The sequence below is a fragment of the Cottoperca gobio genome, chromosome 2, assembly GCF_900634415.1.
Source record: "Cottoperca gobio chromosome 2, fCotGob3.1, whole genome shotgun sequence".
Classification (NCBI taxonomy): Eukaryota; Metazoa; Chordata; class Actinopteri; order Perciformes; family Bovichtidae; genus Cottoperca; species Cottoperca gobio.
The window spans coordinates 12,831,837-12,857,413 of record NC_041356.1 but is presented as its reverse complement, the minus strand read 5'-3'; the positions used below and the strand labels follow the sequence as shown (position 1 = coordinate 12,857,413).

The following is a 25,577-nucleotide window of genomic DNA, read 5'->3' as shown; positions in this document are numbered from 1 at the left end:
TTAATCTCACCATTGTCACAAAAGCCCTTTTTCTCTCGACTCACCGCTTGCTGGTATGGGTGGGAGCTTGGTGCCGAGGACCGGAGCCGCTGGGCTGCTGGCCCACCGACACGAGTCCCTCACTGTCTTCAGCTTCTCCTTCTTCAGATGCTCCAGGCGAAGGCTGGTGCCGAACTGCTTTCGAAAGTGTAGACCCATCACCGCGACCCCCGCCGGTTGAATCTTCACAGCCCAGGGACTCCACAAAGGGCAGGTCGTCCAGGGTGCTGAGGTCCCCCAGGCTCCCCCCGCTGTGCGCCGCCATTTCTACTCCACTGTCATTGTTGGTGGCACTGCCAAGTGGCGATGGTTCGCTGCTACATGATGACTGACCGCCAGGGCTGGACTGATACATCTGAAGCAGGGATGGAAAGAGTGGACAAGATACAGAGCGTAAGAGAAGCAGAATGTTTGTCCTACAGAAGTGGAGCAGCAGTTAACTTGGCAAGGAGAACGGTGAAGCATTGAGTCATTTTATCCTCCCACAGCTTAATTGTAAATAATGAGTGTTTTTTGAGATGGGGTGAAGAGGTGGGGGTGCACCACAGATTACAGACTGTGTTAGTCTGTCTGTGAATTAGAAATGTGCAGGATGAAAGGCTGCTGGAGCCGAGCCGCTCGTCACGAGATCTCGTTTCTCCCTCCAGAAAGTGAACAAGGAGGCTTTTTGAACATCGTCACACGACTTGTTTCAGTTACATTTACAGTGAAACGCCTTCTGGGCTTCTTTCTTTCACCTGCACAACTTCATTCTCTTCATTCTCTTCATTCTCTTCATCCAAAAAGTACCTCCTGCACTAATGTTACTGATATTTGACCTCAGGACACAAACATGTTTCTCACCTCACGACTCTTCCCTTCAGACAATAACACTTACACACTCTCTGAATTCTCCGTGCTTTCCTTGCAGACGAATGTATTGGCTGTTAGAACGCTGTCTTTATCGTGCCGTGATGCACAGAGCGCCAACACCAACTCCCAGAGTTTGAATACTAATGATGGAGTGGCTTTCATCACGCTCAGGCTCTGACAGCTCTCCGCTGCCGTGTGGAGGAGGAGTGACGCGTCTCACAGATGACACGCAGCGAGAGTGTATCAGAGGTTCACTCATTTACAACGTGCTGACATTATAAAAGACAAAACTTATAAATAAATACAATTAATTATTCTTTAAAAAGTCATCTGTGCAGAAAATGAACTAAATCCTAAAATGTTAAACAGTATTTTTATTCGTCATTATCTCATGGTTGAAAGGAAGTGGTTATTCTCCTCTTTGTGTGTCAGCAGCTGCCAGATGCAGGTAGCACCACGTCCTCCCTCTTGTAATAAAACTATATTTTGATGGAGTAAAATGGCGTAAGATGGTGAAAGATATGATAATAAGCCAGAGGTGAGCTCACCTTAGCAAGGTCTGTCCATAAGGAAGTCAGAAAAGGGAGAGAAATTAAGACAATCAAGCAGCGAGACAGGAAACGTTGGAATAAAGAGGCGTGTGCAGGACCGATGCACGGTTACTTTCTGATCTTACCACAGAGTTCTCCGTCTTGATGGATTTGACGTGCAGGTAGTCCTCCCTGCCTCTGGGGGAGCTGTTGTCGGACATCTTGTCCTCCCTCTGGATTCTGTCTCTGTTCCCCGTCTCGTTCTCGCCGTTCTCCTTGGGCGCCGGCGGCCTCGGCGGCAGGTCGCTGCGCTGCTTCTTTGTGACGTGGGCCTCCGGGCCGTGGACCGTCTTCACGTGCTTCCTGAGGGAACTGGGATCCGTGTAGCGCTTCGTACAGCCGGGGATCTTACACACGTAGGGTTTCTACAGATCAGAGACACATGATGACGGATCAAAGCAGCTTTATGGAACTGTTTAACCTTCAACTCAACCACAGGAAGCCCCGCCCTAAAACAGACGCTGCTTCAGCCTCTGTGTATTGTCTGCTTGTAAGCAACACGTCTCTGCACTGGGGAAACTTATAGACTGACACTAATCTGTGTGTGTGTGTGTGTGGTGTTTAGAGAGGGAGGGGAACAGTACCTCGTTGGAGTGTGTCCGGTTCTGGTGTTTGGCTCGGTCCGAGGCGTTGGAGAAGGCTTTGTTGCATCCTTCGTGCTCACACACGTACGGTTTCTCTCCCGTGTGCGAGCGCAGATGTGTTTTGAGGTTCTCCAGACGGGAGTAGGCCTTAGCGCAGCCCTCGAACTGCAGAGGAGCAGGACACACGGACACTTCATCATGGACATAAAGAACCTTTTCAATCTTAACAGAATAGTGAGAAAACTGAGTTTTAAAGCTGAGTTATAAAGATGAGTTTGTGACATTTCTAAACATTAATATATATAAAATCTTTTGGTGGAAAACTCTTTAACTTGAATTCTTCTCGACGTTTGAACAGATAAAACTCTGTGAGATGAATGTTTTCATATAATGTGCGATGAGCAGAAGAAGAAAGACGTCTTCCATCCTGCCATCCCAGGGGTGTGTGTGTGTGTGTTGGTGTGTGTGTGTGTGTGTGTGTGTGTGTGTGTGTGTGCAGGAACATGTACAGTGTTTAGAGGCCATCCGTTACCCACCGTGCACTTGTGTGGTTTTTCCCCTGTGTGCCGGCGCATGTGAACCACCAGCATGTACTGAGCTTTGAAGGGCTTCTGCTCCCGCGAACACTCCTCCCAGCGGCACACAAACTCCTTCTTCTCTCCGTGGATGTGGTCATTATTGATGTGCTACAGGACACACACACACACACACACACACACACACACACACACACACACACACACACACACACACACAGGAGTGAGTTTTCTGGAGAGAGTGTCCACTAAGAGGCTCTCATGCTGTTGAATCCATGTTATGAGCGTGAACCTCAAAGGGAGCAGAGGAAGTGTTAGAGTCCCACTGATCAGCACGTCGTGTCTTTGCATCAGCACGTCTCGTCTTTGCATCAGCACGTCGCGTCTTTGCATCAGCACGTCTCGTCTTTGCATCAGCACGTCGCGTCTTTGCATCAGCACATCGCGTCTTTGCATCAGCACGTCTCGTCTTTGCATCAGCACGTCGCGTCTTTGCATCAGCACATCTCGTCTTTGCATCAGCACGTCGCGTCTTTGCATCAGCACGTCTCGTCTTTGCATCAGCACGTCGCGTCTTTGCATCAGCACGTCGCGTCTTTGCATCAGCACGTCTCGTCTTTGCATCAGCACGTCGCGTCTTTGCATCAGCACGTCGCGTCTTTGCATCAGCACGTCGCATCTTTGCATCAGCACGTCGCATCTTTGCATCAGCACGTCTCGTCTTTGCATCAGCACGTTGCGTCTTTGCATCAGCACGTTGCATCTTTGCATCAGCATGTCGCGTCTTTGTATGTTCTTTAAACAAGCGCCAGTGTTTCCAGAACCACCAGATGTTGTATAAATAACTCCAGTGTGTGAGACTGAAGGGCGTGATGGTCTTCCACACGCTCCTCCAAACATCAACTGAACTGCATCCAGCTGCTCTAAACATGACGCTGTGAATCACAAACTGTTTATTAAAACATGGTCGTGATATAAGTACGTTTGTTCTGGTGTTTAAGTTACTTTTATTAGAAACTTATTTGTGATGCGTCAAAAACAAAAGTAGAAAATATAAATATAATTTAAGTTCTGTCCAAAACATCCAGTGTTGTAGATATTCTGCAGGTCAATGAAGATAATGATTGTTATCATTTCTTAATCTGACGTATAAACACAGTTTGTGCTTTAAGGAGGGGAAACATGCTGGAACTACTTCTTGGCTAATAACAGCGTATCCATCCACCCTGCCGTCCCGTGCAGCCCCAGCACATGTTCTGGTCTGCGCTCCGGCACCAAACCTCAGTCACGATACTGCTGACGATGTTTACAGGGATCTCTTGGACGCATCAGGAATATGAAGCGCTGATGTTTAAAGATGTCACACAGCAGCTGTAAGAGTCTGTAAACAGGTGACCCCCCCCCAGACCCTCACTAATCCCTCACCCGGCTCCCTCGCTCCTCTCTCTGCTTGGCTGCATGTGAGGAATGCTTCAGAGCTTGTTGTGATGGAGAGTCCAAAGTGAAAACGTGCTACTGCAGGGACGAGATGTGAAGTGATATTACTGGAGCTTGTAAGGAGATCTGGACTTATGTTTGTTATGTGCAGGAAGTCAGGAGATAGAAACAAGTGCTCGTGTTCCTTAATGCAGAGTTTATAAACCTCCTGACAGGTGTGTCAGGTGTGTCAGGTGTGTGCACTGTGATCCTTTGTGTGACGCAGGAATAACTGTGCAGATCTCACACCTGAGGAATGTTGCAAACCTGCAAACATCTCACCTGTGCAGGCTGATGAACTCCAAAACAGACGAGCGCTACAAATCAAAGCGTCCGCTCGAAGCGCACCGTGTTGCATCTCCAGCACGTGCACGTCCGGAGCGTGCACGTCCAGAGCATGCGGTGTGCAGGGCCACACTTCAGGGCCCCTCCCTGCAGCCGCAGCACAGTGACATGCAGTGTTCTGTCCATGCTTTGAGGTCAGATAGTGTTTTGTGTTTGTGTGATTTAGTTCTCTGAAACATCTCCAGACGACAGCTGGTTTGAGTGGCAGGTCCTTACGTGCACCAGCTGCTCCTGCGTGTCGTGCTCCCGGCTGCAGCCCTCCCACTGGCAGTTGGTCTCGTACACGGCCTCGGGCTCCTGCTTACAGTCGTCCCGATCCACGTCGTCCTTCAAGTCCAACAAGCTGCCGCGATGGTTCTGTGGGGTACAGTTAGTTAAACAGTCTGCAGACACTCTTCTTCTTCTCAGGGCGGCGTGTTCACAGCGCACACGTGGAACAGTTTACAGCTGGAGACACACACACGCACTCACACACACTCACACACACTCACTCACACACACTCACACACACACACACGCTCACACACACACTCACACACACTCACTCACACACACTCACACACACACACACGCTCACACACACACTCACACACACTCACGCTCACACACTCACACACACTCACTCACACACTCACACTTACACACACACTCACACACACACACACTCACTCACACACACACTCACACACACTCTCACTCACACACACTCACACACACACTCACACACACTCACTCACACACACACACACACTCACTCACACACACACACACACATACTCACACACACTCACACTCACACCACACTCACACACTCACACTTACACACTCACACACACACACTCACACACTCACACTCACACACACTCACACACACACACACACTCACACACACACACACGCTCACACACACACACTCACACACACACACACACTCACACACACACAAACTCACACACACTCACACTCACGCTCACACACACACACTCACACACACACTCACTCACATACTCACACACACTCACACGCTCACACACACACACACTCACACACACACACACTCACACTCACACACACGCACACACACACACTCACACACACACTCTCACACACACACACACTCACACACACACACACGCTCACACACACACACTCACACACACACACACACACACACTCACACACACACAAACTCACACACACTCACACTCACACACACGCTCACACACACACACTCACACACACACTCACTCACATACTCACACACACTCACACGCTCACACACTCACACACACACACACTCACACTCACACACACGCACACTCAGCTGTTCATGTTTTACTGATATCAACACCAGAGACTGCAAATTACAGATTAGTCATCAAGCTTCACTGAAGGTAAAGAGGGAGCAATCACATTTGTTTTGACAACCTCCACCACACACACACACCCACACACACACACACACACACACACACACACAGAAAACATCAGTCCTCTGCACAACGCTTTTACAACGATCCTAATTTATACTAATTATCAAAAGTGCTTCATCACTTTGCTGTTTTAGTTTCCGTCCCTTGTTGTGATTCACTTTCCTTTCATGTCTTTACTTAAATGTCCTCATTCTCCGGGACGTCCTTATCGTCCCTAAATGTCCCCACTTTCCAAAATGTTCAAACTCTCCATGAAGTCTCTTTTCCTGCAACAGAAATCTTGTCACTTTCAAAACTGTCTGAAACTCAGTGTTCCTCACACAGACACACACACACACACACACACACACACGGACAGGAACTGACACGCAGCTCGTCCCGCCCGGCTCCCTGTACGCCTCCACCAACACACACACACACACACACACACACACACACACACACACACACACACACACACACACACACACACACGTGCTGACTGCAGCATGTTTGTCTCTGCCCCACGCACGCTATCTTCATCAATTCTGCTGGCCCCAAGACGCCTGTGCGCAGCGCCGTCCCCATGCATCAAGCCCAAACCTGCCTCGCTATCGGAGAGGAGCCGGAAATTTGTCAAAAGGAGAAAAAGGCTCCTCAGATGACAATAAAGCCCGGCCAATATTTCATGAAAATGAAGTGCCGTGGCACAGTTTACAGTGGCCAGGGAGCGGGGGGGGGGGGGGCATGCAAAGCTCTTATCATGTGGAGTTTCTCTGCATCACAGACGCCTTTTACAAGAGGGTCACGGGAGGCTGTGGCTCCCAGGGGCCACGAGGCAGGATGCAGGAGGACGGGTTGGAAACGTGATCACAGAAATGATTTTACAAAACGTTTGGATCAAAGTATTCAAAGTGTCCCGACGTTAGACGGCGTGTTGACTCGCTTTACAACAAGTCTTTTCTTTCTAAATAATATCACATAAAATAAATCCCTTTCTAAGCTTCACTTCACCAAAGACTTTAAACATGTCCAAACATTTGTCCCTTTACGTGTTCCTCACTTCCAAATCATCCCCACTGTACAAACATCTTAAGACTAAAAGTTTAGAAGGTTTAGAAGTGAAAGTTTGTGACTGTGACGGCTCCTCATCAGGCAACGCAAGATAAAACAGAAGGTGACAGAACGTCTTCCACACGTTGTTGTTTAAACCCTCAGCTGACATGAGAAGGATGAGTCATTGTGTGACGACGTCCTGTAGCTACAAGGTCACAGGTTTGATGCTGAGGCCTTCTTCGTACCGGTGAACAAGGCGACAGCGGCCTCAGTCCCTCCGCTTCAGTCTTGACCTTTGACCTTTTGGTGATCATGGGGTCGACTGTGCTGCTGACTGCCGGGTCGCCACCGTGGTTCTGAGGAGAGGAGAGACTCGTATCAAATCACAGCGTCAGTGAGAGCTGAACGTGAGCCCCCCCCCCCAGAGGTTAGCTCCGGAGGGGGGGGCTCACTGATTACATGTGCTGACGTTGTGGGAAGCAGGAAGAATGAAGTCTCATCATACAAACATTAAATCCACTTTATTTAATAATATGAATGTTTTCTACCTTGGACGGCAGGTCGTTGTTGTGGGCGGAGACGTGCAGCGAGGAGAGGCCGAGGCCCGGCTGGCGGCTGGAGAAGGAGGGCGGAGGCTGGATGAGCGGCGGCGTGTGGCCGAAGGCGCTGAGCCCACGCTGCTGCGAGAGGAGCTGCTGGTACGCCAGCGGGTTGATGGGGTGAGGGAACGGGAAGGACGGGCTGCAAGGAGCACAACTGGAATCAGACTCACAGCGTGTTAGTGCGGATTAAAGGAGGAAGTGGAGAAGGAAGAGAAGGGAAGTGGAGAGGGAAGAGAATGGAAGTGGAGAGGGAAGAGAAGGGAGGTGGAGAAGGAAGAGAAGGGAAGTGGAGAGGGAAGAGAAGGGAAGTGGAGAAGGAAGAGAAGGGAGAAGGAAGAGAAGGGAAGTGGAGAGGGAAGGGAGAAAGCAGGAGGTGTGGAAGAAAGGAAGAGGAAATGAGGTAGGAAGTAGGGTAAGAAAACATATCTAGGGAAGGAAATCAGGAGGTTAGGGAAGTAGAGAAGGAAAGGAGAAAGTAGGAGGTATGGCTGAAAGGAAGAAGCTAGGGATGGAATGAGGATGTAGGAAGGATAACAAGGAGGTATGGAAGGAAATTAGGAGTAGGGGACAAAAGGAGGAGGTTTAAAGGGAATGGGAAGTAGAAATGAGGATGTAGAAAGGGGGAAGTAGAGAAGGATAGTAGGAAGGAGGTAGGGAAGGCAACAAGACAGTACTGTAGGAAGGAAAACAAGGAGGTAGGGAATTAAATTTGGAGGTAGGCGACAAAACAAAGCAAAGAAGGGAAGGAAATCAAGAGTTAAGGAACCTAAGGAGGTAGAGAAGGAAAGAGGAAGCTAGGGGACATAAAAGAGATAAGGGAAGGAAGAGTAGGAGGTGTGGAAAGTAAGGGAGAGTTGAGGGTATGGAAGACAGAGAAGGAAATATGTGAGGAAGTAGGAAAGAGAGAGGTAAGGAAGCAAAGCAGGAAGTGTGAGTCACCTGAGTCCTCCCACCGACAGGTGTCCGTAGGAGCTGCTGGTGGCAGAGCTGGAGCGCGAGTTGTTGATGTAGGCAACCAGCGAGTTGGGCGAGGTGCGGATCATCGTCTGCAGGTCGATGCTGGCGTCGGACAGCGGCGAGATGGACAGTGCCCTCTTCCTGCTCAGCCTGGGTGTCAGACGGGGGCTGGAGAAGCGCGACACTGAGGGCACACAGGGGAGTGAATGTGTGAAAGAGAACTACGTTTCCCAGACACAGCACTGAGAACACCAAATGTGGATTAATACGCCGCTGAAAGTAGTCCCCAACAGAAGTCCTCCTGTTTGTCTGTCAGCAGCTTTTTAAAGGGACATTTCTGACACTTTATAACATTTATCTCCTGTTTTAACTTTGTGTGACATTGTCATAATTAGCGTATGAATTCATGAGTTAGTGTGACAGTGACCTTTGACCTTTGACCTCCTAATTTGGAGCAGTTTATCCGTGAGTCCAAGTGCACGTTTGGGCCAAATTTAAAGAAATTCCCTCCATGTGTTCACAGAATGGGACGGTCATAAACAGTGACAATATATATTTGTATATATATTATATATATTTTAAAGATGGTTGATGTGTTTGCTCTGAGGAAGCTCCACAGACTGTTGATGTGACAGAGCTGATGAATGCTGCGTCCTGACCCGCGGCCCCCGTGAGACTCCAAACACTGTGAATGAACGAATGATTCCTCCTCCTCACGTTATGATGGATGCCGCCGCAGCCTCCCCGCGACACGCGCGCCCTCAAACCCCATCAATGAGGAGATAATACAGGAAACGGCGTGAGGGACACGGAGCCTGACGCAGGACGTCAGTGAGGCACTCAAAGAGTCCAACAAACTTTAAACATTTAAATACATGAACAAGAAAACACATTTAAAGATAATGAGTGATGCAGGAGATCACAGGGAGAGAACGTGGACGTTTGAAGACTCACTCCCAGAAACACACGCTCATAACTGCAGCTCTGACGTGGCGACCTCATTAACATCCAGACATAACTAATCAATCTCCCACAGTAACTTCGTAATGACTGCAGATAAACATCCACAGGCGGCGCGTCGTCCTGCTAAATGAGGGCAATTTACACACAATTGATTTTGCCGGCTCTGAAATGTATGCAGAGCGATCGGATCGATCTCCGCTCGCAGACGAGGACAGTGAACAACTCGCAGTTTAATGTCTGGACCTCCTGTTTGAGCAGAAGTAAGTCCAGTAAACAGTTAGTTTGTGTCCAAAACTAAAAGATATAAAACTCAGAAAAGCAGCAAACACTCATATTTTTACTTAATAATGGACTTAAATGAAAAGTGATTGATAATTAGTTTCCACTTTGCATCTTTGTGGTGTCTACATGTAGTCAGTCTACATGTAGTCAGTCTACATGTAGACTGACTACATGTAGACTGACTACATGTAGTCAGTCTACATGTAGTCAGTCTACATGTAGACTGACTACATGTAGTCAGTCTACATGTAGTCAGTCTACATGTAGACTGACTACATGTAGACTGACTACATGTAGTCAGTCTACATGTAGTCAGTCTACATGTAGTCAGTCTACATGTAGACTGACTACATGTAGTCAGTCTACATGTAGACTGACTACATGTAGCCTGACTACATGTAGCCTGACTACATGTAGTCAGTCTACATGTAGACTGACTACATGTAGTCATTTTGGATGTAGACTGACTACATGTAGACTGACTACATGTAGTCAGTCTACATGTAGTCAGTCTACATGTAGACTGGCTACATGTAGACATTTTGGATGTAGACTGAGTACATGTAGTTCTGAGTGTATTGAATGTAGTCGTTTTGTGTGTGTTTTGATTAGTTTTGTGTGTCTGTGATTGTTTTTCAGCCGTTTGTATTCATTTAGCATGTTGTTGTGATGGTTTTGCATGAATTGTTGGACATACAGATGATTGATACAGTCGGACATTATGGATCACTTCCTGCCACACACTGTTATCTGCTGCGTCGGCTCCTCGTGACGCGGCCGAAGGTTGTTCCTGCGTCTCTCATGTGTTGTCCTGAGAGAAGAGGAAAACATGTCCGGGGGGGGGGGGCTGTCACGGTACGCTAATATGGACATTTAAGCAGCTAAAGTTGAGTCGTAGCTGATGGTGGTGTCAGGGGGGGGGCAGGTGTGTTTTCTGTTATCGTGATCGCGCCGGCTCACATGAAGCAGCCAAATTCATCTCTGTACCCCCCCTCTGGGGAGATGTGTTTATTAATGTGCCACTTCCCCTGATAAATGGACCAATGGAAGAGCCCCGACCCCCCCCCCCCCCTTCCTCTTTTGTGATTTATATGTGTGTGTGTGTGTGTGTGTGTGTGTGTGTGAGAGTGCAGTCTCAGTTTTAAACGACCTGCTGTGTTTCATCAACATGTTTTGAATCCGTCCGTATAAGAACTAACTGAAACTTCCCCTCTAATAAAAGTCCCATCTAAATATTTCCTTGCAGCAGTGAGTTGTGCAAACACTAAGAACTTAAAGGACTCAGATTGGGACGTGATGAGGTGTGTTTGTGCAGCTGTTGTTATTAATGACTCCACAGAAGCTGCTCAGGTTGTCTGGAAGTGTACGCTGCAGCCTCACTTCCTCTGGAGCTTCTCAGTCGGAGCTGTTGGCAGGCTCACTGTTGTTTCCTCTCACAGCTTCACTGAATAACTTAACGATGACATTTTGGCGGGACGGAGCCAAGCGTGCTCTCCGTTTGTTTTGGCCTCAGCGCCTGCTCAGTGTTCGGCCGGCTGGAGCCTCTGACAGCTTTAGTGAGCGGGCTGGACATGCACACGCTGCTGGCAGCCTGCAGCAGCACAGCAGGGCCAGTCACAGCCCTGCAGCCTGTAACAGGCCTGTAACAGCCCCTTCACAGCCCCGCAGCCTGTAACAGTCCTGTAACAGCCCTGTAACAGCCCTGTAACAGCCCTGTAACAGCCCCGTCACAGCCCCGTCACAGCCCTGTAACAGCCCCGCAGCCTGTAACAGCCCCGTCACAGCCCTGTAACAGCCCCGCAGCCTGTAACAGCCCCGTCACAGCCCAGCAGCCTGTGACAGCCCCGTCACAGCCCTGTAACAGCGTCGCAGCCTGTAACAGCCCCGTCACAGCCCAGCAGCCTGTGACAGCCCTGTAACAGCCCTGCAGCCTGTAACAGCCCCGTCACAGCCCTGTAACAGCCCCGCAGCCTGTGACAGCCCTGTAACAGCCCCGTCACAGCCCAGCAGCCTGTGACAGCCCTGTAACAGCCTCGTCACAGCCCTGTAACAGCCCCGCAGCCTATAACAGCCCTGCTATAAGTGTCATGATCGTGATTTTTGTATATCCTGTTTTATTTTGAAGTGTTCACTCCCCCTTATGTCATGTCTAGTTGTACTTCCTGTCTGTGTTTTCCCTCTGTGATTGTTGATTTGTTCCTCCTGTGTCCGTTCACCTTGCCCGTGTGTTTTAGCTTCTCTCCCCAGCTGTGTCTCGTTCCCCTCGTTTAGTGTCTGTGTGTATATAACCCTGTCTGTCCCAGTGTTCCTTGTCAGTTCGTCATCTAAGTGTCACCCTTGCAGAGGTCTCCTCGTGCTTCCAGTGTCGTCCCGGTTTGTGTTTTACTTTTTGCCTTATTTTGTGATTTCGTAAGCTTTTTGGAATAAAGCCCTCTTTTAAAAAAAAACATCCAAGACATAACAAAATGAAGTACATTAACAGTTGCACAAATAACATAACATAATTAAATGAACTACACGAACATGTGGGTAGGCTATGTAAGGAGATATACAAACATGTAGATATGAAAGGCTTCAATCCTTCTCCCAGCACAGGAACATTAATCATCTCCAAGTTGCTGACCCAGAGTGCCCTCTACATCCGCATGTTCCAGAGAGTTAAGGAACGGGCCCCATACTTTTTAAATAGTTCTTGTTTTCCTTTAATTGAATAGGTTATGTTCTCTAATGAGACACATGCAGACAGTTCTTTTAGCCATTTACCAATACTTGGACTGTTTACATTTCTCCATGAAAGTGCTATCATACGTGTTGCCTGTAGCAGACAGAGATTTAAAAAGATTTGTTCTTTCTTCCTTATGTTGTGTTCTTGTGGGTAACACCCTAACACAAGAAGCCTGGGCTCCATGCTTAACTGCAATGATAGAATCTCTTCTATCATACATTTAACCTCCTCCCAAAACGTTCTTATCTTGGTACACTCCCAAACACAATGGAAGAGCGTTCCCTTGGATTGTCCACGTTTAAAACATAAGTCTGGGATATTACCATTAAGATGTGACCTGCAGATGTTCTGGTTCTTTACGCTGTGTGATCTGCAGATGTTCTGGTTCTTTACGCTCTGTGACCTGCAGATGTTCTGGTTCTTTATGCTCTGTGACCTGCAGATATTCTGGTTCTTTACGCTGTGTGACCTGCAAATGTTCTGGTTCTTTACGCTGTGTGACCTGCAGATGTTCTGGTTCTTTACGCTCTGTGATCTGCAGATGTTCTGGTTCTTTACGCTCTGTGATCTGCAGATGTTCTGGTTCTTTACGCTCTGTGACCTGCAGATGTTCTGGTTCTTTACGCTGTGTGACCTGCAGATGTTCTGGTTCTTTACGCTGTGTGACCTGCAGATATTCTGGTTCTTTACGCTCTGTGACCTGTAGATGTTCTGGTTCTTTACGCTCTGTGACCTGCAGATGTTCTGGTTCTTTACGCTCTGTGACCTGTAGATGTTCTGGTTCTTTACGCTCTGTGACCTGCAGAGGTTCTGGTTCTTTACGCTCTGTGACCTGTAGATGTTCTGGTTCTTTACGCTCTGTGACCTGCAGATGTTCTGGTTCTTTACGCTCTGTGACCTGTAGATGTTCTGGTTCTTTACGCTCTGTGACCTGCAGAGGTTCTGGTTCTTTACGCTGTGTGACCTGTAGATGTTCTGGTTCTTTATGCTATGTGACCTGCAGAGGTTCTTGTTCTTTACGCTGTGTGACCTGCAGATATTCTGGTTCTTTATGCTATGTGACCTGCAGAGGTTCTTGTTCTTTACGCTGTGTGACCTGCAGATGTTCTGGTTCTTTACGCTCTGTGACCTGCAGATGTTCTGGTTCTTTACGCTGTGTGACCTGCAGATTTTCTGGTTCTTTACGCTGTGTGACCTGCAAATGTTCTGGTTCTTTACGCTCTGTGACCTGCAGATTTTCTGGTTCTTTACGCTGTGTGACCTGCAGATGTTCTGGTTCTTTACGCTCTGTGACCTGCAGATGTTCTGGTTCTTTACGCTCTGTGACCTGCAGATGTTCTGGTTCTTTACGCTGTGTGATCTGCAGATGTTCTGTTTTTTTACGCTCTGTGACCTGCAGATGTTCTGGTTCTTTATGCTCTGTGACCTGCAGATATTCTGGTTCTTTACGCTGTGTGACCTGCAGATGTTCTGGTTCTTTACGCTGTGTGACCTGCAAATGTTCTGGTTCTTTACGCTGTGTGACCTGCAAATGTTCTGGTTCTTTACGCTCTGTGACCTGCAGATGTTCTGGTTCTTTACGCTCTGTGATCTGCAGATGTTCTGGTTCTTTACGCTCTGTGATCTGCAGATGTTCTGGTTCTTTACGCTGTGTGATCTGCAGATGTTCTGGTTCTTTACGCTCTGTGATCTGCAGATGTTCTGGTTCTTTACGCTCTGTGACCTGCAGATGTTCTGGTTCTTTACGCTCTGTGACCTGCAGATGTTCTGGTTCTTTACGCTGTGTGACCTGCAGATGTTCTGGTTCTTTACGCTGTGTGACCTGCAGATGTTCTGGTTCTTTACGCTCTGTGACCTGCAGATGTTCTGGTTCTTTACGCTGTGTGACCTGCAGATGTTCTGGTTCTTTACGCTGTGTGACCTGCAGATATTCTGGTTCTTTATGCTATGTGACCTGCAGAGGTTCTTGTTCTTTACGCTGTGTGACCTGCAGATGTTCTGGTTCTTTACGCTGTGTGACCTGCAGATGTTCTGGTTCTTTACGCTGTGTGACCTGCAGATTTTCTGGTTCTTTACGCTGTGTGACCTGCAAATGTTCTGGTTCTTTACGCTCTGTGACCTGCAGATTTTCTGGTTCTTTACGCTGTGTGACCTGCAGATGTTCTGGTTCTTTACGCTCTGTGACCTGCAGATGTTCTGGTTCTGGACCTGCACTCAGAGAGAGGTGCTCTCTCATCAGAGCGCTGCGGATCAAAGTCTGCAATGATTACAACAAGTATTCCTGATGCGCCCGGCGACGGCGTGCAGCGTCACGCACTAAGTCCTGGCTGTGTATGGAGAAGTGCTGTGCGGCTGATACCTGCAGGCTCTCGGCCGTTTGAAGTTGTTGGACATGAAAAATGTATACGAGGGTTTTTTATTCACACGCCTCTCCTGTGATCTGTGTTTCATCAGCCAGCAGCAGCGGAGAGGAATGTCCTTCGACCTCTCCGTGTGCAGACACGTCCTTTAACACGCGTGTGGACCTTCAGTCCCTCAGCGGTTCCTGGACCGTTGACAGAGCGGACACTTTGGACTCCCACAATGTGCAGCTGATTCTGATTCTCACTGCGGCCCAGCCCCGAGGCTTTGACCCAGGGATTTATAATCTTTCACAGTAAAGTCAATATGTTGCTTTTAGTGTGTAGTTGGGTGAAGCAGTGAGACGATGTGAACCTGTGTGTTAATAATCGTACTGGACATTTAAAAGTGGTTCCTGAGATTATTTAATAATAATATGATCATCAGTCGTGTTTCTGCTGAATGTCTGAGATACAAACTCAATGTTCTGTCCAAGCAAAACTAGGAGCTGAAAGAGGCTGAAACTTCTCCCCTCCCTCCCAGAGTTACTCACCGTCGATGGGGGAGATGTAGTCGGACAGGTGGGCCCCGGCGGCCCCCGCCCCCTGCATGAGCAGATCTCCGTAGGGGCTCCGGTGGCTCGCCATCAGGTGGTAATACTCGGCCGGGCTGGCCCCGGGGGGAGGAGGGAGCCCGAACAGCCCTCGCTCTTTTAAATGCTCATGGGCCACTGTGGAGGGGGGAGAGGGGGGGGGGGGGGGGGGGGGGGGAGTAAGGAGTTAATAACCAGAGGGGGACTGAGAGGGTGAATTCCTGCAGTGTCCTGCCTCAAGCTGAGGAGATCATGAATGGAGCAAGGGGCCGGCAGGGGGGAGGGGGGGTCGCTGATGTGCAGCGGCCCGTGTAGGTGCTCCCACCCCTCCCCCACCTCCAGGCCCCCCGCCCACACACACACACACTCACAAGGAAAATAGTGTCTCTTCACTGAAGACGCTGTAGTATAAATGTTTGTTAATGTGTGTGTGTGTGTGTGTGTCTGACCTGCATCCTTAGTGTGTACCTTTATCATTGTGTAAATATAAATACATATTAATAATAATTTTGATTTGAACAACTGCTGCACGATATTAATCTTACACACTCGGAGTATCATTCATGTGTCAGGAAGCTAAATGAAATCTCATTAATTTCTCCTCGTTAGATTGTTCCACTAAAAGGATTTGTAGAGATGTGAGAATAAATCTAGCATCTCACAACATTTAAAATATAAAATAAAGCTTAAAATAAAAACAGAAGTTTATAATCTGTGTTTGAAAGTGAAGTTTTATTAGAAGTCTCACTTTAAATGTTCGATGTGACGTCTCTCTATAAAACAGTCGAGGAGGTGCATCACTTACAGTCTGCAGGGCTGAGTCCTCTGGCTGCAGAGATCATGGACAGGCTGGGGCTGCCGTGTACCGAGCGTAGGTAGTGCTCCATGTGGGGGTTGGCGTACGGGTGAGGCGGGCTGAAGGGGGAGTCTCCGGTGGCGGCGGGGGAGAGACGGATCAGGGAGATATCGGAGATGACGGGGCTGCCAGCCAAACCTGCAGGGCTGCAACAGAGAGGAGGCACAAACAAAGTTCAGCGTCCGGACTAGTTTCTGCGGCGGACTAATCCACACGGTGCTCGAGAGAGTGTGTGGGGTTGAGTCAAAACAAACTACAGTGTGATCACAAGACGCCCCCCCCCCCACAGAGGAACAAGACATGCAGGGGCTCTTTGTAGTCGTTTTGTGTCTCTTCCTGATCGGTACGTTTCTCTTTGAGGGACATTTTGCAGGTGGGGGCCCCTGACACTCTGGGCCCCTGGTAGGCCCGCTCACTGATCCATGTATACAGTGTGTGTGGGAGATAAACCTGCAGCTCTAACTCGCAGCTGGTGTGTACACAGACGGAGACGGCTGCTCTATCGGGAGGGTGAGCTGGAGGTCAGAGAGACACCTCTCCAGCAGGTGTGTCGTTTACCGTGTTAGCTCATGGCGAGGGGAACATCCTGCAGGGAAGGCTGTGATCTTTGGACGATGATGAAAGAATGTAAAGCTGACACCTTCGCTGTCACTTTCTGCTTTCCAGGAATACTTTGTTTTCAGATTAGAGCTGTTTGTGTTGGGTGTCTATGAATCCGACTGTCAGCAGCAGATTAAAGTGAATCTTGTGAAGTTTAATTGCTTCTTCATTAAAAACAACAAAGGCTCCCCCTGGCAGTGTTGCATCACAGGCAAGCAGAAGATAAAGATCTGATGAAACATTAATGTGCATCATGTAGCAGCTGATCTCTAACGTTATTTTACTGTGAGAAGAGCTGCTGCAACACCTATCAGCTCTCTGCGTCTGTGCAGGAGTCCTGTGATGTTCACACGTTCACAACACAAAGCTCGGCCTCTGGACCGTGTCCTGGTCCGGCGCCGGGCAGCAGGCCGAGACGGGGGGGGACGGGGCTCATTAACATGGCGCTCACAGCTTCTCTCTCACGAGCCTGAAGCTCACAGGTGTGTGAGGACAGAAACTCTATTATTTTATTTCTTTAGTAGGAAGAAACAAAGATGTTTACAGCATCTTCCTGACAGGGCCGTACTAATAATGAAGGTGAACTCGTAGGTAATAATAATAATTATAAGACACAATGAAACTAAAGTTAGAGTTCTGAAGCAGAACCGTCAGTATTTGGATGAATTAGCTGGTAAAAACCAGGGTTTTGCATATTTAATGAACAATATCTTCTGTGTAGATGTAAGTATCAGATCAAACTCCACGTCAGCAGATACATTAATATTCAAGGGCTCAGCTCGTGTAGTTTAGCCTCTTTTAGCTCCTAGTTTTGGTTCAATGGCATGTCCCGTCTCAGTTGCCACCTCTCTCCTGCAGACGTGTTATTAATATATATAATATTATATAAATAACATGAATGAGGTGTGTGGCTTGTTAAAACACTCAGGATAAGTACTTCACTGTTACATTTATAAAACTTAACTAAGCACGTTTTTCACTTTCAGGTTGTGACTTTACCCAGTAAAGTTTCAGTGTTCACACTGAAGCTCTCACCAGGATCTGCTCCATTTGAGTTTTAATTTAGAAAAGTTCCCGGAGCCCAGCGTGACTTTTTCTCACTGCGCATCGTTTCCCAACAAAAGTTCAACAGTTTCTAACGTGAAACAGAGAAATCCTCAGAAAACGTATTTTAAAGTGAAAAATGAAGAATCCATCCGTAAAAGTTACATGTGAGGAGCATGAACGTGTGTGTGTGTGTGTGTGTGTGTGTGTGCGTGTGCGTGATGAATTGCAGTGTGACAGTGAGTCTCGTCTCCGGTGTCGGGCTCAGGGAGCGCTCTGATTTAGATAAATCACGCCGTCCAGCGTGCAGTGGAATAAACTCCCACTGTAGGTTTATGAGTCTGCTGCTGTGTGGAGCGGACGCCTCAAACTTAATAGCCAACCCCCCCCCCCCCCCCCCCCCACACACACACACACAGAAACCCCCGACACCTTCCTCCTCATGCACAGGGAGAAATGACCTACATACAAACAAACAGATCACACTGCTGCAAATCACTTCATCCTTTTCAAAATAAAACTCTAAAGTCTAAACTTTCTATTTGCATTTTCTGCAAAAATGTGTCATTTAGAAAAGTCACCACATTAGTGCATGTTCCTCATGTGTTCATCAGACAACACACAACCTGCTGCACATTGTAGAGACTCTGTGTACATTATATTAATGTTGCACATTGTAGAGACTCTGTGTACATTATATTGATGTTTCACATTGTAGAGACTCTGTACATTATATTAATGTTGCACATTGTAGAGACTGTACATTATATTAATGTTGCACATTGTAGAGACTCTGTGTACATTATATTAATGTTGCACATTGTAGAGACTCTGTGTACATTATATTAATGTTGCACATTGTAGAGACTCTGTACATTATATTAATGTTGCACATTGTAGAGACTCTGTGTGTACATTATATTAATGTTGCACATTGTAGAGACTCTGTGTGTACATTATATTAATGTTGCACATTGTAGAGACTCTGTACATTATATTGATGTTGCACATTGTAGAGACTCTGTACATTATATTAATGTTGCACATTGTAGAGACTCTGTACATTATATTAATGTTGCACATTGTAGAGACTCTGTGTACATTATATTAATGCTGCACATTGTAGAGACTCTGTACATTATATTAATGTTGCACATTGTAGAGACTCTGTGTACATTATATTAATGCTGCACATTGTAGAGACTCTGTACATTATATTGATGTTGCACATTGTAGAGACTCTGTACATTATATTGATGTTGCACATTGTAGAGACTCTGTACATTATATTAATGCTGCACATTGTAGAGACTCTGTGTACATTATATTAATGCTGCACATTGTAGAGACTCTGTACATTATATTGATGTTGCACATTGTAGAGACTCTGTGTACATTATATTAATGTTGCACATTGTAGAGACTCTGTACATTATATTGATGTTGCACATTGTAGAGACTCTGTACATTATATTAATGTTGCACATTGTAGAGACTCTGTGTGTACATTATATTAATGTTGCACATTGTAGAGACTCTGTGTGTACATTATATTAATGTTGCACATTGTAGAGACTCTGTACATTATATTAATGTTGCACATTGTAGAGACTCTGTACATTATATTAATGTTGCACATTGTAGAGACTCTGTGTGTACATTATATTAATATTGCACATTGTAGAGACTCTGTACATTATATTGATGTTGCACATTGTAGAGACTCTGTACATTATATTAATGCTGCACATTGTAGAGACTCTGTACATTATATTAATGTTGCACATTGTAGAGACTCTGTGTACATTATATTAATGTTGCACATTGTAGAGACTCTGTACATTATATTGATGTTGCACATTGTAGAGATTCTGTACATTATATTAATGCTGCACATTGTAGAGACTCTGTACATTATATTAATGCTGCACATTGTAGAGACTCTGTACATTATATTAGTACATGTTCCTCATGTGTTCATCAGATGACACACAAGCTGCAGCTGCTGGGACAGTTCAAGTTAAAGTGAAGCTTTAACTCTTTCACTCTTCAGGTGTGTGTTTGTGAAGTTCAGGCTCCTCTCGGCCTCCTACACGCCTCGCTGCATGCACGGACCAGGAAGTGCTCTCCCCGTGCTGTCACTACCCTCCTCGGTAACCGTGGAAGGAGAAAAAGAGGCTTCCCTGTGGCAGCTTTTTATGACAGGCTTGACAAAATAAGGCGCGCTCTCATTACGGTATATGCAAACAATGATAAAGGGGACGGCACAGAGATGTCATGTTAGACAATCAAGGAGGGGACCTCTGACACGCTGCCACGAGCGGATAATAAAGTGCCGCGCCAGGCGACAAATGACACCGCACTTAATTTGCTTCGCAATGTTCCTGTAATTAGGTGAATTTGGCAGAGGCAGGGGGGAGCGACAGCTAGATCAAGGTCTTGATGAATTAGGGGTCCACTGTCAAGATCAAATCACATTAATCAAGGTGGCCGAGTCCGCGGACAGCCCCCCCGCACCCCCCGCCCTCCACTCTCCCAGCCGGCTTGATGAATGGCCCTGCTGCCGCCAGGCGGGAAGTATGCATCACCATCAAATCTGTGAATCTAAATGTAAGAGGACTATTTGGAGGAGTGTATTGACTTTCTTTGTCCCGGCGCCAGTTTTTCTTTTGTGATAAAGTAAGTTTAAAGTCCTGCAGGAGCCTCGCTGCTCAAAGTGGGCCACAGACTCATGTTGTGTTGCACTTTAAATGCTCACACCCAATGCAATAATCATCCCAAGCAATTAAAACAAAGCTGCAACAACCGTTTGCTCCTGAACACATCACGGTTTCATTTCAAACTAAATGTTTTCAGAGTCTCATCCTGAGAAGGCAAAGCTTCAAACACATGTGTAACAGCGTTCTGAACGTCCCTCAGGAAATGTGCTGTGGTCCTGAGGCCGGACTCACCAGCAGCAGCGCTGTGACCTCTATACTCTGGGAGTTTAATTATGGCGCTCGCTTGGGGCAGCGCGGCCTGCACCTCACAGATTAGCTCCACAACAAGCCATTAATGCATATAAAGAGCTGCTGGACGCAGGCGGGGTGATGGATCCCGCCCTGCCCATCGCCGCTAATGGAGCGAGCTGCAGATTGATACGAGCCGACCGACAGAGATTTATGCCTTGTTGTATTCATCCAGGAAGAAGCACGAGCTGCTGACGGTTGAGTTTGTGCTTCTACTGCTCAGGAAACTACCAAAGCATGTGAGCAGATGATAAAGCAGGATGTTATAGATTACTCCAGCGGTCTTTACTAAGTGCTGCACTTAAGTACAATTTTGACATACTTGTACTTTACTTGAGTATTTGTGTTTTCTGCTACTTTCTTCTTGTACGGCAAGACGTCTCAGAAGTAATTATAGTACTTCTCTCTGCTCTGCATTTATATAACGTACACACTGAACTGTGTTTCTGGTGTATTACTGAAGTACTTGTACTGTAATACTTTACTGAAGTAGGATGTTTATACTGTGTTGTTACTTCTTCTTCTTCCACCGCTGTTTAAATGTGAAGAACTTTCACTACTGGTGCAAAACGTCCACTTTTACTGAGAGCCAGTTCCTCACGTTCCTCACGTTCCTCACGTTCCTCCAGCTGCTGCCTTGCTCGGCGGCTCCTCAGTAACAATACTTCAGACTCCTCAAAGCTTCAGAGATTTCCTCGGCAGACGGTCGGAGCCAAAACAGCAAAGCTCTCCCACTGTATGGAAAGCAGGGCTGCAGGGCTGCAGAAGCAGCATTGATTATTCACTTTGGAAGTCGGCGTGTTGTCATCTGCTCTTGATATTGAACTTGGCGAGCGCTCAGCTCTCATCAGCGCCCGCTAACACGCTCACAAGCAAATCCTCCAGAGTTGGAGAAGCAAAACAGGCTGTACAGTCGGAAAGATTTGCATCCTAAAGATCAGCGAAGCGTCTTAGTGCAGCAGAATAAAGGACTTACCCGTGCATGGCGTGCAGCGCGTGAGGCTCGTAGTGGTACCGGCCCTCGTGGTGCCGCATGTCAATCGGGATGGGAGTGTGGAAGGTGGGGAAGATGTGGTGGGGGGCTGCAAGAACAGACAAGCAAAGAGTTAGACGAGGAAGGCGGGGGAGGGGACTTAGAGAGAGCAGAAGAAGAAGCAGACATTTCAAAGTCAAAAGAGCTGCAATAAAGCAACATGAACATCTCTGAGCGTTTACACAACATGTTGGCACTATCACACAGGAGAAGTGGAATAAATAAATAATCAAAGTGGTCCTAAGAAATCCTACATCTTGAACATAAAAGATATCCAACAGGGCTTCTGACAAAGACCTGCAGCTCCAGGGGCTTTGAACTACACGCTGAAGGACTGTGGAGGGAAGCTGCAGCCCGACTCAAAGCAGCACTGACAGCGCCGGGGAAAGCTTTCTTCTTCACACTCTGCATGAGTCTGCTTAAACACACACACACACACACACACACACACACACACACACACACACACGCACACACACTCCTGGGTCAGCTGTCAACATGCTGGCGACTATAAACGGTTGGATTTCCAGCATTTAATTAAAGTGTCTGAAGGCCTGACGTGTGTGTGTGTGTGTGTGTGTGTGTGTGTGTGTGTGTGTGTGTGTGTGTGTGTGTGTGTGACCTGCTGACCCACCAGGTGAGAACATCTCACAGCTGTGTGTGTCCTGAGACTTAGAGGTGCACGACTGGAGAGTGAGGTCATTTTAAACAAGAGACGAGACTTCAGTCTTTCGTTTGGCTCAAAAAACACCTGGTCCTACATTTCCCACAATGCAACGGCTTTAACCTCTAAATGAATAACAGACAATGTTTTCGTTTTTCTTTATTTGTAATGCAGATGAATAACATTTGTATATTTATGCCATGAATATAAAGTATTTAAATACTAAATACTCTGTAATACAGTACATATATGAAACACAGCTTAACGTGTTTGTAATAATATGATAGGAGCTGCTTGGTGCTCTCACCTGGTCGTTGTGTCTGGTTACACGTCACATCATCGAAGACATGTCTGCATGTTTTATTGGTGCTGGAGAACAGACGTGAGACAGAACCTGCAGCTTCTGCAATAAAGACGCGTTTCTGCTTCCAATTTAAGCGTCTGCGTTTCCTAAGCGGCTGTTTTTACGAGTGTTTCAGCGAGCATCCTTTTAATGGCCCTTCTGATTCTCCATGAAAGCCCTGTGTTCCTTTTGTGGGTTCCTCTCGGCTCCGGGACGTCCACCCAGAAACATGAGCAGTAATTAGCTGCGATAACAGCGAACCACAGGGATGTGTGTGAGCAGCTTTATGGAGTTATGTTTCTTGTTAACATTTTTCCTCAGTTTTTTATTTTGGAAAAGCTCCATGAGGGCATTGCTACTCATGGAGCGCACACACACACACACACACACACACACACACACTCCCCCCCCCCCCCCCCCTCTGTACAGTCTTCATCCTGTTAATTGCATCCTGGTGTGTCTGGAGCTGCAGGATCGCAGAAGACGAGAAGGAGAAAAAGACGGTGAGAGGAGGGAGAGGTGAGCCAGCTGATCTCTGGATCGCATTAAAATTCTCCTCGTGTCACACACACACACACACACACACATACACACACACACACTCTAGCGGGAGTCTCGCAGGGTGACCTGGGATTTGGCAGCAGAGGGGTCAGGGCCACGGATCATTATCTGCTCTCGGGCCGAGCGTCGGGGGGGATAATGGGGCCTCCCGGGGCTCCCGGGGGCCCGGGACCTGCGTGAGTCAGCATTCCAGGTCCATTCCTCTCACTCTGCCCCCCGACAGCCTGACGGACAGGCCGCTCCCCAAACGCCCGCAGAAATAGCCCTCTTTACTTGGCTATGGGTCGGCACAATGCTGGAGTCCTTCAGCTTCGTCTCGCCGCCGTCTGAGCTGCAGCTTGAGAGAAAACGCTGAAGAAGAAGTGTTTCCTGTCGCAGCAGCGACCTCGCTCACTGACCCTTCGCCGTGTCCGTCACAGTACTACACAGGTGAAGTACCCGTCACAGTACTTCACCTGTGTAGTACTACACAGGTGAAGTACTACTGATGGCTTCCCTCAAGGTTGTTATAGTTTGTTCACCTGAATGAACAGGAGGATGAGAGAAAGTAAACGTATTATTATTATTACTTGTTTCTGTAAGTATTATTTCCTTTGTTTTATTAAAGTGTTGGATTGGCAGAGTCACGACAGCTAACCGTCACCAGCGAGTCGTTAGCGACGAGTGTCGAGTTTCCGGTTGGAGCAGAAGGAGGCCTGTCGGGGGTCCGGGCTGAGCTCCCCTCTGCGGCCGGCCGTCCTGGCCGGGGGATTGACCAGGCAGGGTTAGTCCATCACCCGGACAGCTCTATTGTTCTGCCGCCACAGGAAGAACAAAAGGCGAGCGCTCATGAGAGTTCAAGACGCACATTTACCTGATTCACGGGCCCCTGATCCCCCCTGGGCGTACGCAGCGTCAGGCAGCGCCGCCGCGCCCCCCGCTTAGGCTCCCGCCATCTATTAGTCTCTGCTTGATAACATTTGTTTTAGCGTCTGCAGCGTCCCGCTACACTTCCTCAAAGTCAGCCCCCGCGCTCTGCACGCACGCAGCAGAAGCAGTTTTCTTGTGTTATCTTGAAGTTCAGTTTGTGCTGCAGGAGGCAGATTGTGTGCACGACCTTCTTCTTGAACTTGTACGAGTTCTGCGTGAATTCAGAGTCTGGCCTCAAAGTCCCTGCAGCAGCTGTTAGCAGCTGTTAGCAGCTGTTAGCAGCTGGATCCCTGAGAAAGAAAGGTTTGTGAGTGAAGTCAGGTGTTGACTTCAGTTCTCAGCCCGTCCTGCCTGTTGATATTAACAGTAACATGTAAGAGGAAGATCCTGGCAGGACACACAAACTGCGGTCTGATTTCTTCCCATGATTACACTTCTTCATGGTCGTTAAATAGAAACGTGTGAATGCGTCACTACCTGCAGACTATCAACTGAAACATCAGTTCCAGGAGATGTCAGAAGATGACCAACACAAATATCTCGTTATCACAACCTCCACTTTACAAATCTCGCCGATGTGCAAACTTAAAAAACTGTTTTTGCATTTGATAAAATGATGCAGCAACAACAATTGTCTTACATTTAAAGGGCCAGTACACCCAAATTACAGTTACTTCCTCTGAAGCACGAGTTCCCAAAGTGAAGCAACGTCAATATATGTGTAATATATTCTTAACCTGTTTAACTTAAAGGTTTGTAGAAGCTGAGCTCGAGTATCCATCATGACCCCTCAGGTGCATCAGGCGACCTCTTCGGGGTCCCGACCCCCTGGTTGCTCTCGTATCTCTCCATGCAGCTTCACCACATCTGTCTACAGCTGAACGTCATTTACACAGTAAAGATAAACGACTGGAACTACTTTCCACTGAATAAATAGTCCCTTTATAAATAGTTACTGTTTGTTTGGATAGTTTTTAACTTATAACCTCGAACTCTGATGTTTCCCAAAACAACAAACAAATCAAATCTTCACATAGATTCAGTGCGTCAGTGTCCATATACTTTTGGCCACGTACTTTATATTTGGGATAAAGTGTGTGCGTGTGTAGCAGGCCCCTTCTGACCCACAGCTACAGGCTGATAACACTGATGAAGCCTCTTTATTTGGCTGATTATGTTCCAAATGGCTGATTTATGAGAAAAATGAG

At 47.4% G+C, this 25,577-nt stretch overlaps 1 pseudogene; it reads right to left on the bottom strand.

Moving 5' to 3' along the window:
• The window catches only part of LOC115018924 (zinc finger protein GLI2-like), a 46,384-nt pseudogene that overhangs the window by 2,459 nt on the left and 18,348 nt on the right, over positions 1-25,577 (bottom strand).